The sequence below is a fragment of the Sapajus apella genome, unplaced genomic scaffold (assembly GCF_009761245.1).
Source record: "Sapajus apella isolate SASKATOON/1434 unplaced genomic scaffold, GSC_monkey_1.0 scaffold43, whole genome shotgun sequence".
NCBI classification, from domain to species: Eukaryota; Metazoa; Chordata; class Mammalia; order Primates; family Cebidae; genus Sapajus; species Sapajus apella.
In genome coordinates this window covers 4,793,177-4,805,769 of record NW_022436983.1, presented here as the reverse complement: position 1 = coordinate 4,805,769, position 12,593 = coordinate 4,793,177, and the positions used below count along the sequence as shown (strand labels likewise).

Genomic DNA, 12,593 nt, shown 5'->3' with positions numbered 1-12,593 from the left:
CCCAAAGAACAGGAACAAAATGTGACACACAAGTATGAAACGAGTGGTCCCACGGGGCCAGCTCAGGAAGCAGCTCTGTGTACAGAGATGCCCCAGCTGCTGAAAGTGGGAAAAGAAGGTGGGAGGTCACTGCTAGTCTGCAAAAGACCACTTGGCCTGCCCGTGCTGTTCCGGGAATCCCAATATCCAAGCGAGCCGCAACACAGAGCTTTTAAACTAGAGCCGAGAGCTTTTCCACATCTGGTCGGCAGCTCTCCATTAGAGGCCCACAGCATGGTATATTTGCCCCTGGGGGTAGATGAAGTACAAGGAGGTTCTGAGGATCAGCATCTTCAAAAGCATGGTGCCTCATACTCTGTGCCTAGGGGCTAATAGATGGTGTACATTAATGCTTTAAAGCACAGCTCTGCCCTGCACCATACCGGCATGTGAGTTGACTGCAGCCATCCCTCAAACTTTTCATGCCCTATCACAACTGGTCAAAGGAAAATGCCTGAACTCTTCCAAATAGCTCTGGACTCTTTTTTCCCTTCTCGGCGCTGAGAAGCTAAGGACTGCCCCCATTTAAAACTGCAGCCGTTCCCCTCTTTACCCTCTTCACACAGTGGAGGTGGCCAAGAGCAGGCACGGCCACAGCACTGGGAAGTCTGAAGAGCCACCGGATTGCCCCAGTAGCATCGTGCTCTCAACAGATTGGTGGGCCTGATGAAAATGCTTCCAGGGTTCACAGCGCATCACTTACCAACTTCCAAAGACAAAAGCTGAAGTTCAGTAGAGTGGAGCTAGAGAGGGGGTGCTCGATGCAAAGGGATTGCTTAACCCATAACTTCACCTCCCAAGAAGAACAGGGACAGGAAACACAGGCAAGCCAGGCAACAGAGAACACATCCCCCGAGTCTGTGCCTCTCGGGCTCCAGCCTGCGTAGTGACTGCCGATCGCTCCTACTAAATAGGAAGGGGAAGCCCTTTTGGAGCCCTAGTGGGAAAGACATGGTTTTAACCAGTTCATAATCAGCCGTTAGAGAAGAACACAGCATCTGCGATGTCAGCACAGGCTGATGGTCACTGGTACACTACGGAATTTTATAAACCTGGTGGTTCGTGTGCCTTGTCAGCCACTGGCTGCAAATGAGGATAATTTTCCCAAAAGGAGCATTCAGTTGCATTCTCATTTTCCCTTTTGGCTCTTTCAAATATAAACAAGTACAATAATGTTTAACACTGGGGAAATATACAGTAACTTACAGGCTGTGCTTCGGCCCTGAGAGCCGGCGCTGGTTAAAGGGACAGGACTCTCTGCCCGTAGATCTGCCCTCTGGCCCTGAGCTTTTATGAAACCTATTTTCCTAATAAAACATGTTCCTTGCATTATCGCAGCCGAGCCCACTAGTGAGGCCACAGCTGAAAGGGCATCAGTACTTCCTTCCAAGCTCTTGTTTTTCAGAGACCTTATCATTTGAGACTCAAAATTTATATTGGCTGAAATTCTGATATCCCTGGTTCTCTGGGAGAGTCAGGATTTTGATTTAGTTACAGTAAATGAATGCTTTCTCTCTTTTTTTTTCTTTTGGTGGAGGTGCCGGGGAGTGAACCCAGGGCCTCATGCATGCCAACCTTTCTCTTCTTTTAAAAAATAAGTGTTTTAACAATCTCACTGGATCATATTCAGAGCCGGGCCATTATCCCGGTCACTGCCCTCATTTAACAGATAAGAAACCCGAGGTCCAAGGAGGGTAAAAACGATACCCCACACCCTACGTGTAGGGAGCAGTGATGCTGGTGAGCACTCAAGGCTCTCCCTCTCCAGCGCAGTGACTTTCCACTACACCAGAGTTACCAAACATCAAATGGCAGACTCAAACTATGTCTTAGGTCTTCAGTCTTGTTAAAGAGCTTTAGAGAAGGATTACATTTTCTTCTCCCCAACCCATTCCCTCCCCCGGCACTCTCATCTATAGGAAGGGGCCAGTGAATATTGTTTTTGGGGCTACACTGAAACAACACGGGAACTTAACCCCTGGCTCCTATCTGTAAATGACACCTGGACAACTTTTTGAACAACACAAGAGTGACAAAGGTAGAATGTCCTCGTCTTGTTCTCATTCTAATATTCTAGCCCCAAATCAAATCCAAATGCCTGTCACGGACTTCTCTGAGTGTCATCTTCCTCTGAACGTCCCCACCTCGGGCAGAACTGCCCAGCTTCACGACTGTATTTACAGGAGTCAGGTGGTTCATTTGGAACTTAGGGAGACTGAGTAGGAACACCCATCTCTCTCCAGATCACAGCTAGTTATCTGCCCAGTCATTGGCTCTTGGTGCTGAGATGACCCTGCCTTCAGGAACAAGGTGCTGCCATGGAGCCAGTATAAGACATCGAGGTGCCTTAGCCCCATCTTTCCCACCCCTGCCAAGACAAACTGCTGATCTTAGATTGAGACCTTGCAGAATCCAAAAGGTTAAGAGGAATAATAAAGGAAACTGCCAATTTTAGGTGAATTCTATTTGGCTCTGAAAGCTGAGGCACAGGCTATATCATAAAAGGCATCTCTTTGCCGTTGTTTACCATCACCCTGACTAATGCAGACCTTTTTTTTTTGTTTTAAATAATCTCATGCAAATTAGACACACACACTTCCTTCCAGTTGATTGCTATCTGCAAGGAATAATCTAACCGCAGAGGGACAGAGCAATGGCTGAGCAGGCAGAGAGCTGGAAGCAAAGGGCTTCACCGTCCTGCAAGCCTCCTCCCTCCTCTATTCAACTGAGTCTCCCTTTAGTTGCTGCCTTTGGAAGAATTAGTCCATTTTAATAAAGCCCCAAATGTTCTTTTAGTTGAGGCATCAATATGCGTTACCTGATACCACTGGCACTAAGCATTCAGATGTTCTTCCTATAACTTCCTTTCTGCCACTTGGTGATTTTCAAGAGCTACCAATCCCCAACCCCTAGCCACCCAGTCTACAGCACTGACAATTCAAATCTATTATTGACAGAGAACAACACTAAGAAATTCCCGTTTCTTAGTGTTACTCTCTCCACTCACTAGCTCTAGTGAAAAGGAGGAGAAAGGGATGAGGGAGCTTGTCTCAGAGGAGGAGAGGCGAAGAGGATGTGGGCTGACTCTGAGAGGTGGAGAGGCCACTTCATCTTTTCACACCACACTGGCGTGATCCGCAAAACTGAGAGCTCACAATTCAAACCAAACTCTCTGAGTGAAGATTCCATGCTCCCAGCATCGGGGCAGGCTTCTTGCAAAAACCTCCGGGGGAGCTCCCTGGACCAGGAGAAGGGGGCTGCCCTTGTGCAGGGGCTGGGCCAGGCATCTCTTCTCCAGGGTGGGCTTCTTTTAAAAGAACAGAACAAGTGAGCTACATCCTATTGATGAAAAAAAACCCCGGTGTCACTGCTGCAGTGTCTGACCGGCATGGCCGCAGGGCTGCCATCCTTGCCTGCTTTTATCCCCTAGAAGATAAACAAGTTTGCTTTCATTTTCTCAAGGTTTCTGTTCAAATGCAAACAAAACCAAACTGATTGACTTTGTGAGCTGCAGGGTACTGGCTGCGACTGGGATGCCCTAGGGTCCTTTCCCACGACTCAGACCAAACTAGGGACCCGGAAGGGCTGTCTTTTCTCTGTGGGACAGGCTGTGCAAGGGTTTCTCAGGATAAGTAACCCCAACACTGTCCCCAGTGACCGCTGGGCACTGCCACGGGGCCTGGCCCTGTGCAGGTGAAGCAGAAAGACAGATGACAGAAGACAGCAGTGTTCTCTTCATCTTTCAGGTCAAACAACAGCCAGGACAGAAGGGTTAGGAAGAGTTTGAAATGAGCAAGGTAATGAACTCCTGCCAGCGCCTTCCTGCTCAGCCCTAGTTTTATTATAAAAATGTGGCATCTGACTGAGATCACGGGAACAGGGCCAGAGGGCCAGCAGCAGAGGGTGGCAGTCAAGGGCTGGTCACCGGGACCTCTTCCTCCCCGCTCCGCAGCCCCCTCTATTTCCAGGACTAGAGCAATTCATCCGGGACTCATGGACACTGAGCGGGGGTCACCTCTCTCAGAACAACTAAGTTATCTGCTCTGGCACACTCTGGGAGGAGATGAGGCAGAGAAGACAGCTGGCTAAAAATACTCCCCAAATTAAAAGAAAAAATCAACTCTCTTAAAACAGGTTCAGGGAGGGGAAGGGGAAAAGTATTTTTATTTTATTTTATGAACATTTTGTTGGAACAGTAGAGTACAATAAGGACTCTCAGAGCCTCTAAAAGTCGTGGGATGACCTGGAGACCCCTATTTCCCAGTGCCTTGTATAAAATTGAATTTTTTAAACATAAATTACACGTAATGACGACACTGTAAAAACTAACAGTAATGGAAAGCTGTGCTGTATTTCATTAGCCTGTATTATTCCGTGCCACCTGATCCAGCCGGGCCTTGTTTATGAGTTAGTGTGTTAGCAGATGCCGATGGAAGCATTTGCTTCGACCTTGCTCTTCTCATTGGGGCATGAAATTACGACGGCAGCACCTTGATATTACAGCCATAAATACAGTAAACTGCAAATTTAAGCCAACGGCTCCTATTGTCTCTGAACATAAAGCTGATCGGTATTTATTTAAAAGGAGAACAAAAAAAATATTATATATCACCTTGTTTATGGGGCCTCCCCCACCCACTTCCCTATCCCCTCCCCCAGCCCCCCAACCTGTCTAATTCACTTGGTTAAAATATTAAACAAATAAGCCAAACACTTTTTCCTCCACTGATTAACTATTGCCAAGCAGTGAAAACAGTTTTTGAGAAAACTAGTTCCAAATGTCATTACCCTGAATGAAAGAGTTTTCATAAGAATTGATGGGATGGGGAGTGGGGGTGGGGGGAGCTGGTTGCCATCATCTTAATATTGATATGTAAATTTAAGAACAAGACCTGAGACTTTTCCCTCTCCTTAAATGAGGGAAGTTCAAACAACAGGAGAAAAAGTTGCTGATGGTGCCCTGAAACTGAATGTCCTCTCCGTATCCTTCTAGAAATCGTTAGGCAGAAACATTATTTCAAAAAGCAGCAAAACACTGCCTCCTGCCACCTAAGGAAAGAAAGAAAGATATCTAACCAAGAAGATAATTCTCAGCTCATCACAGAGAGCTGGGGCACCTTTCATTAAAACTTGCACCAATCCCTCCTTATCCCAGTGAGCCATAAAGACAATATATCCTTTAAATACATTAAATGTGGAAGAAAAATAAACACAAAGACAAAAGGACACTGGATATCACCCGGCCATGTCTCCCAGTATAAATCACTGAGTAAAAAAGCCAGTGCAAAATGTATTTCACTGCTAGCTGAAAGACTGAGGAAATTGGCAGGCTTGTTCCCCTTGAAGCCTAAAGAGAAGGCAGGTCTGCTTTCCTAATGTCAACAGAAGAGGCAAAGAGGGATGTAAAAACTCCACCACCAAGTTTGGAGGTTTCAAAGGGCTAGTGGTGGAAACCATGGAACAACAGCAGGCGAGCTCAGAAGCCACTAGCAGTGCAACACACAGAAGGCCATTTTAGCAGTGAATTAAATGCGAGTTTGGGGGAGCAGTTTAATTCCAAAGCAGATAGGCTGGTTCACCGGGTCCAGTGCTCAGCAGTTTCAATGACACTGCCAAATCAACCAAGATCAAAAGTTTCTGTACATTTACTTTTGATAGGTTATTCCACAAGGCAGACGTACTCCCTTGGAGCCCTAAATTATATCAGACACACCAGTCATTGAGCTTAGCTCCTTCCGCATAAGGAGGAAACTTTCCTATAAAATTTATTGAGCTTCTCTGGGGAGTAGTATAACTGGTGAACAAGACAGAAGTGAGCTGCCCCTCTGTGTAACACAAATTGAGATCTCTCATATGAAAGACTGGGAGGGTTTCCAATCAGCATCCATGATGTCTATTTTTAGATCTATATAATCTAAAGGTTTTTTTTTTTTTCTTTTAATCCCTCTCTGCTAAATTAGAAACAAAAACAAAGAGAAGTTATTTTCGATATTTGATTGATTCCAGAGGATTAATAGCAGGACAAATATTGTTGCTGGCTGCCATGGACAGCAGGACTTTCGCAACAGGGAGAGAAGTCAGCACTTCCCACAGTATACTGAGTAAGTCCACGGGAAGAAATCGTGTCCCTAAAGACCCAGGGGATAATAATCAGGAATCTCTGCTACTTAAATGCCAAGGAAGCCAAACATGTATTTGTGCATGCATGGAAAAGCCAAACTGATAAACCCTTTTAGGGATACTTAAATCTTGCTCCTGTTTCAGAAGAGGTCAAGAAGGGTGGTTTAAAAAAAAAGGAATCAACAGGCTGGGTGCGGTGGCTCACCCCTGTGATCCCAGCACTTTGGGAGGCTGAGGTGGGTGGATCATGAGGTCAGGAGATCAAGACCATCCTGGCTAACACGGTGAAACCCTGTCTCTACTAAAAATACAAAAAATTAGCTGAACGTGGCGGCACACACCTGTAGTCCCAGCTACTCAGGAAGCTGAGGCAGGAGAATCACTTGAACCCAAAAGGCAGAGGTTGCAGTGAGCTGAGATAGCACCACTGCACTCCAGCCTGGGTGACAGAGCAAGACTCCGTCTCAAAAAAAAAAAAAGAATCAACTTGGCTTTGACAACCAAACAAATTCAGAACTGCGAGAAAAACTGGAGTTTATCTGATCTCTCTCCTGTTCCTTTTCTTTTTTTCCTTCTGTTTCATAGATCAGGAAAAAGAAACACCACATAGAGGCATAGGGACTTGCCCCATAGCCCATGTGAGCCCCAGAAATGGATTCCCACACAGGGCTCTCTGTGCTGGGCAGGGGCAGGGGGGCTGGGAGCATGGGCAGCCTGACACATCTGCTGTCCTCTGCCACTTGACACAGTCTACACATTTTAAATAAGCAAATTCTCAGGATCAACATCCCCAAAAGAAGAACACCAAAGAGAACATCAGGAGCATGGGGGGAAACTAGGTAAAGGGTACAGAGAAGTCTACACACACACCTACCCTCCCATCCCCCCGCCCCCAACACACACTTGTGTGTATATACCTAAAAGAAAAGGAGGATAGGAAACTGGTAACTGGTTATATGGGGGACCAGTAGCTGGGGAACAGAGACTGAAGAACACTTTTCACTGCGTATCCTTATGAATTTTGTTCCATGTGAATAGATTTCTGATTCAAACAGATGAATTAAAGAAAAAAGAAAGTGTGTGGGGAAAACAACCAACCAACCAGACTTGATCCTTAACAAAATCACTTACAGTGATTAACCCCATTTTCTGGAAGAGAAAAACCAAGACAGGAAAAGATACAAAGCTAAGACCAGGAGTTGGTATTATAACACAAAGACATCCACAATTTCTAACTTCTTGCTTAACCCATTGTGGCTGCAACCACAGCAGCCAAGTACAAGGTGGCTTTTTTTTTCAATGTGTTTTTAAAAGGCAGACATCTGTTCTGTTTTGACACATCCTGGCTGCCCAAATGTTTCTTTCAGCTCTAAATATTTGCTTCACCAATGGAAATGTTTCCATCACTGCAACAAAACAAACATTTGCTTTGGGATGAGAGGGCTAGCCATACGCCGTCTCATATGTTCTTTCAAGCAGCCTGATTTGGGAAACAACTCCACTACAGGACACAAATCAAGGTGGAGATTTTTGTTCCTTTAAGAAAACCTTGTCACAAGAGTTTAGTGCACTAGGGTACATGCTCCAGTCACTCAGCTGGATGCTATAAATGTTCCTTGGGGGTTTTCTTCTACATCTTGAATCTTAAATATGTGATCAGAAGGTCTATTATTTGGCATTCAGCTTACTTCCTAAAGATTTAAACTACCATGCAGCCATCAGATGTTTTTTCAAGTCCTCACATTAATCTGATATTAACACGTGAAAACATGCTATGTCCTAATAGGTCAATACATGAATTATTTTGTCACCACCTAGTTGTGTAGCTCAAATGAATCTGGTATTGGTTGCTACTGTCAACATTATTAGTATTGAGATAAACATGTAGCACTCAACCAAATCCATAAATATTTGAGTGCTAATTCTGCTAGGCAATGTGAGGGTGCTATCTGATTTTCCCTACCTGTTAAATGGGAGCCTCGCTAGGACCCCTTCCTCCCAGTTTATGTTGAATGAGTATTCTCAAAATAACAGCCAAGTGTATTAAACCCAAGTGCAGCAGAGTGTTTTAGCTCTTTACATCGTTAACTCTTTGAGTTCCATGCTAATCCTGTGCAGGCCCACTGAGGAGCACGAGACAAGGTTGGCAGGCTCACGGTTTTGTGGCACCTCTGAGCAGTGCCAGAAGCAGGCACTTGATTCTCCCCATTTATAGGAGGGGAGCCGGAGGCTCACAGACCTGAACCAGCCTATCTGAGGTCTCACTGCTGCAGGGTGGAGGGAGGGCTCGGACCCCGGGCCCAGGCTCCTCAGCACTACTCTATACAGCACGGGGTGGCAGGGGTAATATTCCAAATCCCGTTCAAGGCAAAAGGTAACACTGACAGCCCTGTCTTCTAGCCTGTCATTCAGATGTACTGGCAAAGCTGTTAAGACTGGATTTTTTCAAATTAAAAACCGCTTTTAAACATGAGGATGCCCAATGCCAGTGAGGGTGCCATGGAAGAACAAACTGAGAAATACTGGAAGACACTTCGGCACTCTATCCCAAGAGTTTTTAAAATGTTCATACCTTTTTGACTCAAATCATTTTGCGTCTAAGAAATAATACAATAATGTAGTAAAATACATATGTATAAAGACAGTTCATTAGCCAGGCGCAGTGGTTCACACCTGTAATCCCAACACTTTGGGAGGTTGAGGCGGGCAGATTGCTTGAGCCCAGGAGTTTGAGACCAGACTGGGCAACATAGTGAGACCCCTGTCTCTACAAAAAAAAAAAAAACACTACAAAAATTAGCTAGGCATGATGGTGCACACCTGTAGTGCCAGCTACTTGGGGGGCTGAGATGGGGATTGCTTGAGCCCAGGAGGTTGAGGCTTAAATTCAACTTATACTTGCTCAGAAGGGAAAAGCGAGGGAAAATACGCTACATCCGGTGGGGACGGGCTCACCACTTCGCTCCACAAGTGCTGGATCTTCCAGCGAGCACAAGACAGGAGGCCTGAACTCGCTGTGCCCTCATCACCTCATTCCCACACACCCTCGAAGTCCGAGCACCATATCACAGGCTATTTTCCCCCACACAGCTTGGCCCTCATATGCAACGCAGACCGTGTCGCCTGGTGTTAAACCAAAGATCTGTTTCGGTGTGAAGGAAAATGTGGGTGCCACCGGACTTACTGAGAGAACACCTTTCTAAGGGATTTTTAACAATTACTTTTAAAATTCATATTTAAAAGATATATTTGCATTTATAAAATTCTAAAGATATAAAAGGGTATACAGTAGCCCACCCTTATCTGAGGGGGATTCATTCCAAGACACTCAGTGAATGCCTAAAACCACAGATAATGCAAAATTCTATACATTCTATGCAAATCTTTTTTTTTTTTTTCCACAATTTCAGGGATAGACTTGTTCTTACCATAGATTTTAGCAACCTCAGCATATGATTTTTTTTCTTTATTAAGTCAAGAGCTTTCTCCATTTCACTTAAAGGAAGCACTTCACGGTTTCTCTTTGACACATCTGAATTGCTAGCATCGCTACTCTTGCACGTGGGGCCATTATTAAGTAACAGAGGGCTTACTTGAACACAAGTACTTGGATATCATGACCATGGATCCGATCACCGCGAGGGCTACTAAGTGACTGCCAGGTGGAGGTGTCCACAGCTGGATAAGCTGGACAGAGGGATGATCCACCTCCCAGGCAGGACAGCATGAGATTTCATCAAGCTACTCAGAATGGCACATACTTTAAAACTATGAATCATTTATTTATTTCTGGAATTTTCCATTGAAATATTTTTGGACTTTGGTTGACCTTAGATACTTGAAACCATGAGAGGCAGAACTATGGATAGGGGGAGACCGCCTTATCGTGAAAAGCCAGTCTCCTTCCCACACCTGCCACCCTGTTATATCCTCGAGGGACAACGATTGCTAAAGTTTCTTATGTAAAAAGCATATGTAGCTGGGCACAGTGGTGGACACCTATAATCCCAGCTACTTGGGAGGATGAAGCGAGAGGACTGCTTGAGTTCAGGAGTTCAAATCTAGGCAACACAGTGAGATTCCATCTCTAGAAAAAAAACAAAAAACAAAAACAAAAATAAATAAAAGAAAAAAACAAAAAACAAAAAAGCATATATGCGTGTACATATATGTGTACATCTGTATGTATATTTTTATACAAATGATAGCATGCTATACACACTGTTCTAAATCTTACTATTTTTAATTAAGTTATCCTGGAGAACACTCCATGTTAGTATCTACAGAGCTCTCTCATTCTATTCAATGGCTATATGGTTGGTATGGATGTACTATAATTTATTTAACATCCCCTATTGAACATTTACTGCTACAAACAAAGCCATAATAAAGGACCTTGAATATACCACTTGTACAGGTGTAACTCTAACCCTAGGAATAGACTCAGGTGTGTGCAGTTTTAATTTTAATAAGGCCTGTCAACTCTTCCTTCCAGGCTTTCCACTCACAATCCCTATCAAGCATTTTATCTTTGCCATTCTTAAAGGTTAGAAAATGGTCTCGTTATAGTTTTGTGTTGTTTGTTTTTGTTTTTGTTTTTTTTTTTTTGAGACAGAGTCTCACTCTGTCACCCAGGCTCGTTGCAACCTCCACCTCCCAGATTCGAGCGATTCTCGTGCCTAAGCCTACCAAGAAGCTGGGATTACAGGCGTGTGCCACCAGCCCTGCTAATTTTTGTATTTTTGTAGAGACAGGGTTTCACCATGTTGGTCAGGCTGGTCTCGAACTCCTGGCCTCACGTGATCCATCTGCCTTGGCCTCCCAACGTGCTGGGATTACAGGCATGAGCCACCACGCACAGCCTCATTATAATTTTAAGTAAACTTTTGTTGGCATTGAATGTATACAGAAGAGCATGCACATTTTAAGTGTATGGCTTAATGAATTTTCCCATAGTGAAAAGACTTATGTAACTATCACCCAGATCAAAAAATAGAGTAACAGCCTCTAGCACCATCCCTCACGTCTCCTCCCAGGCACCATCTAACTTCTAATACCACAGATTCAGTTTGCTTGCTTTTGAATTTTATACATGTGGGATCATACAGAAAGGATTATTTGATAAAGGGCTCCTTTTGTTCAACATTATGCTTGTGAGAGTCATCCTTGTTGCCATACACAGCCACAGTTCATTCAAATTGTTGTACTGTATTCTTATACAGTAAAAGAATGTATCTATTTCCAGTTTTGGACAATCTATGAATAATGCTGCTATCAACATTCTTATATATTTTTTTTTTGAGGGGAAATGCTCAATTATAGAATGCACATCTTCTCAGCTTTAACAGATACTGCCAACAACGTCCAAAATGGTCACAGCAATTCACACTCCCACCAGCAGAGTAGGAGAGTTCTAGCTGTCCCACAGCCGACAGCAAAGTTCTCAGTCTTTTCAATTTTAGTCATTCTGGTGGGTGTGAAGGATATCGCATTCTGATTTCAATTTGCATTTCTCGGCCGGGCGCAGTGGCTCACGCCTGTAATCCCAGCACTTTGGGAGGCCGATGTGGGCAAATCATGAGGTCAAGAGATCAAGACCATCCTGGCCAACATGGTGAAACCCCGTCTCTACTAAAAATACAAAAATTAGCTGGGTGTGGTGGCACATGCCTGTAGTCTCAGCTACTCGGAAGGCTGAGGCAAGAGAATCGCTTGAATCCGGGAGGCAGAGGTTGCAGTGAGCCAAGATCCCACCACTGCATTCCAGCTTGGTGACAAAGTGAGACTCCATCTCAAAAGAAAGAAAATTGCACTTCTCTGACAACTAATGAGGCTGAACATTTTTTTGTTTGTTTACCATCTTCATTGAGTAGAGGTTCTATGTAATAAGGCAAATTTGTTCATTGTGTTGTTAGAATCTCGATTGCTTTGTCTGTTTGTATCATGAAACATTGAGAAAGAAGTTTTGAAACGTCCCATTATGAAAGGTTTGTCTAGTTCTCCTTTCAGATCTGTCCAATTTTGCTTTCCGTATATTGAAGCTATGTTTATTAGGTGTGTAAGTATTTTGAAATGTTCCTCTTGTTGGTGATTGACCATTTTATCATTCTGAAATTTCTCTCTTTATCTCTGACTCTACTTTTTGCTTTTTTTCTTTGAGACAGAGTCTCACTCTGTTGCCCAGGCTGCAGTGCAATGGCATGATCTCAGTTCACTGCAACCTCCACCCCCCAGGTTCAAGCGATTCTCCTGCCTCAGACTCCCAGGTAGCTGGGATTACAAGCGTGCACCACTGCACCTGGCTAATTTTTGTATTTTTAGTAGAGATGGGGTTTCGCCATGCTGGCCAGGCTGGTCTTGAACTCCTGACCTCAGGTGATCTGCCTACCTTGGCCTCCCAAACTGCTGGGATTACAGCTATGAGCAACCACGCC

At 44.4% G+C, this 12,593-nt stretch overlaps 1 protein-coding gene across 3 annotated transcripts in view; it reads right to left on the bottom strand.

The window, feature by feature from the left end:
• The window catches only part of PEX14 (peroxisomal biogenesis factor 14), a 150,951-nt gene that overhangs the window by 30,888 nt on the left and 107,470 nt on the right, over nt 1-12,593 (bottom strand). The gene's annotated exons all lie outside the window — the stretch shown is intronic.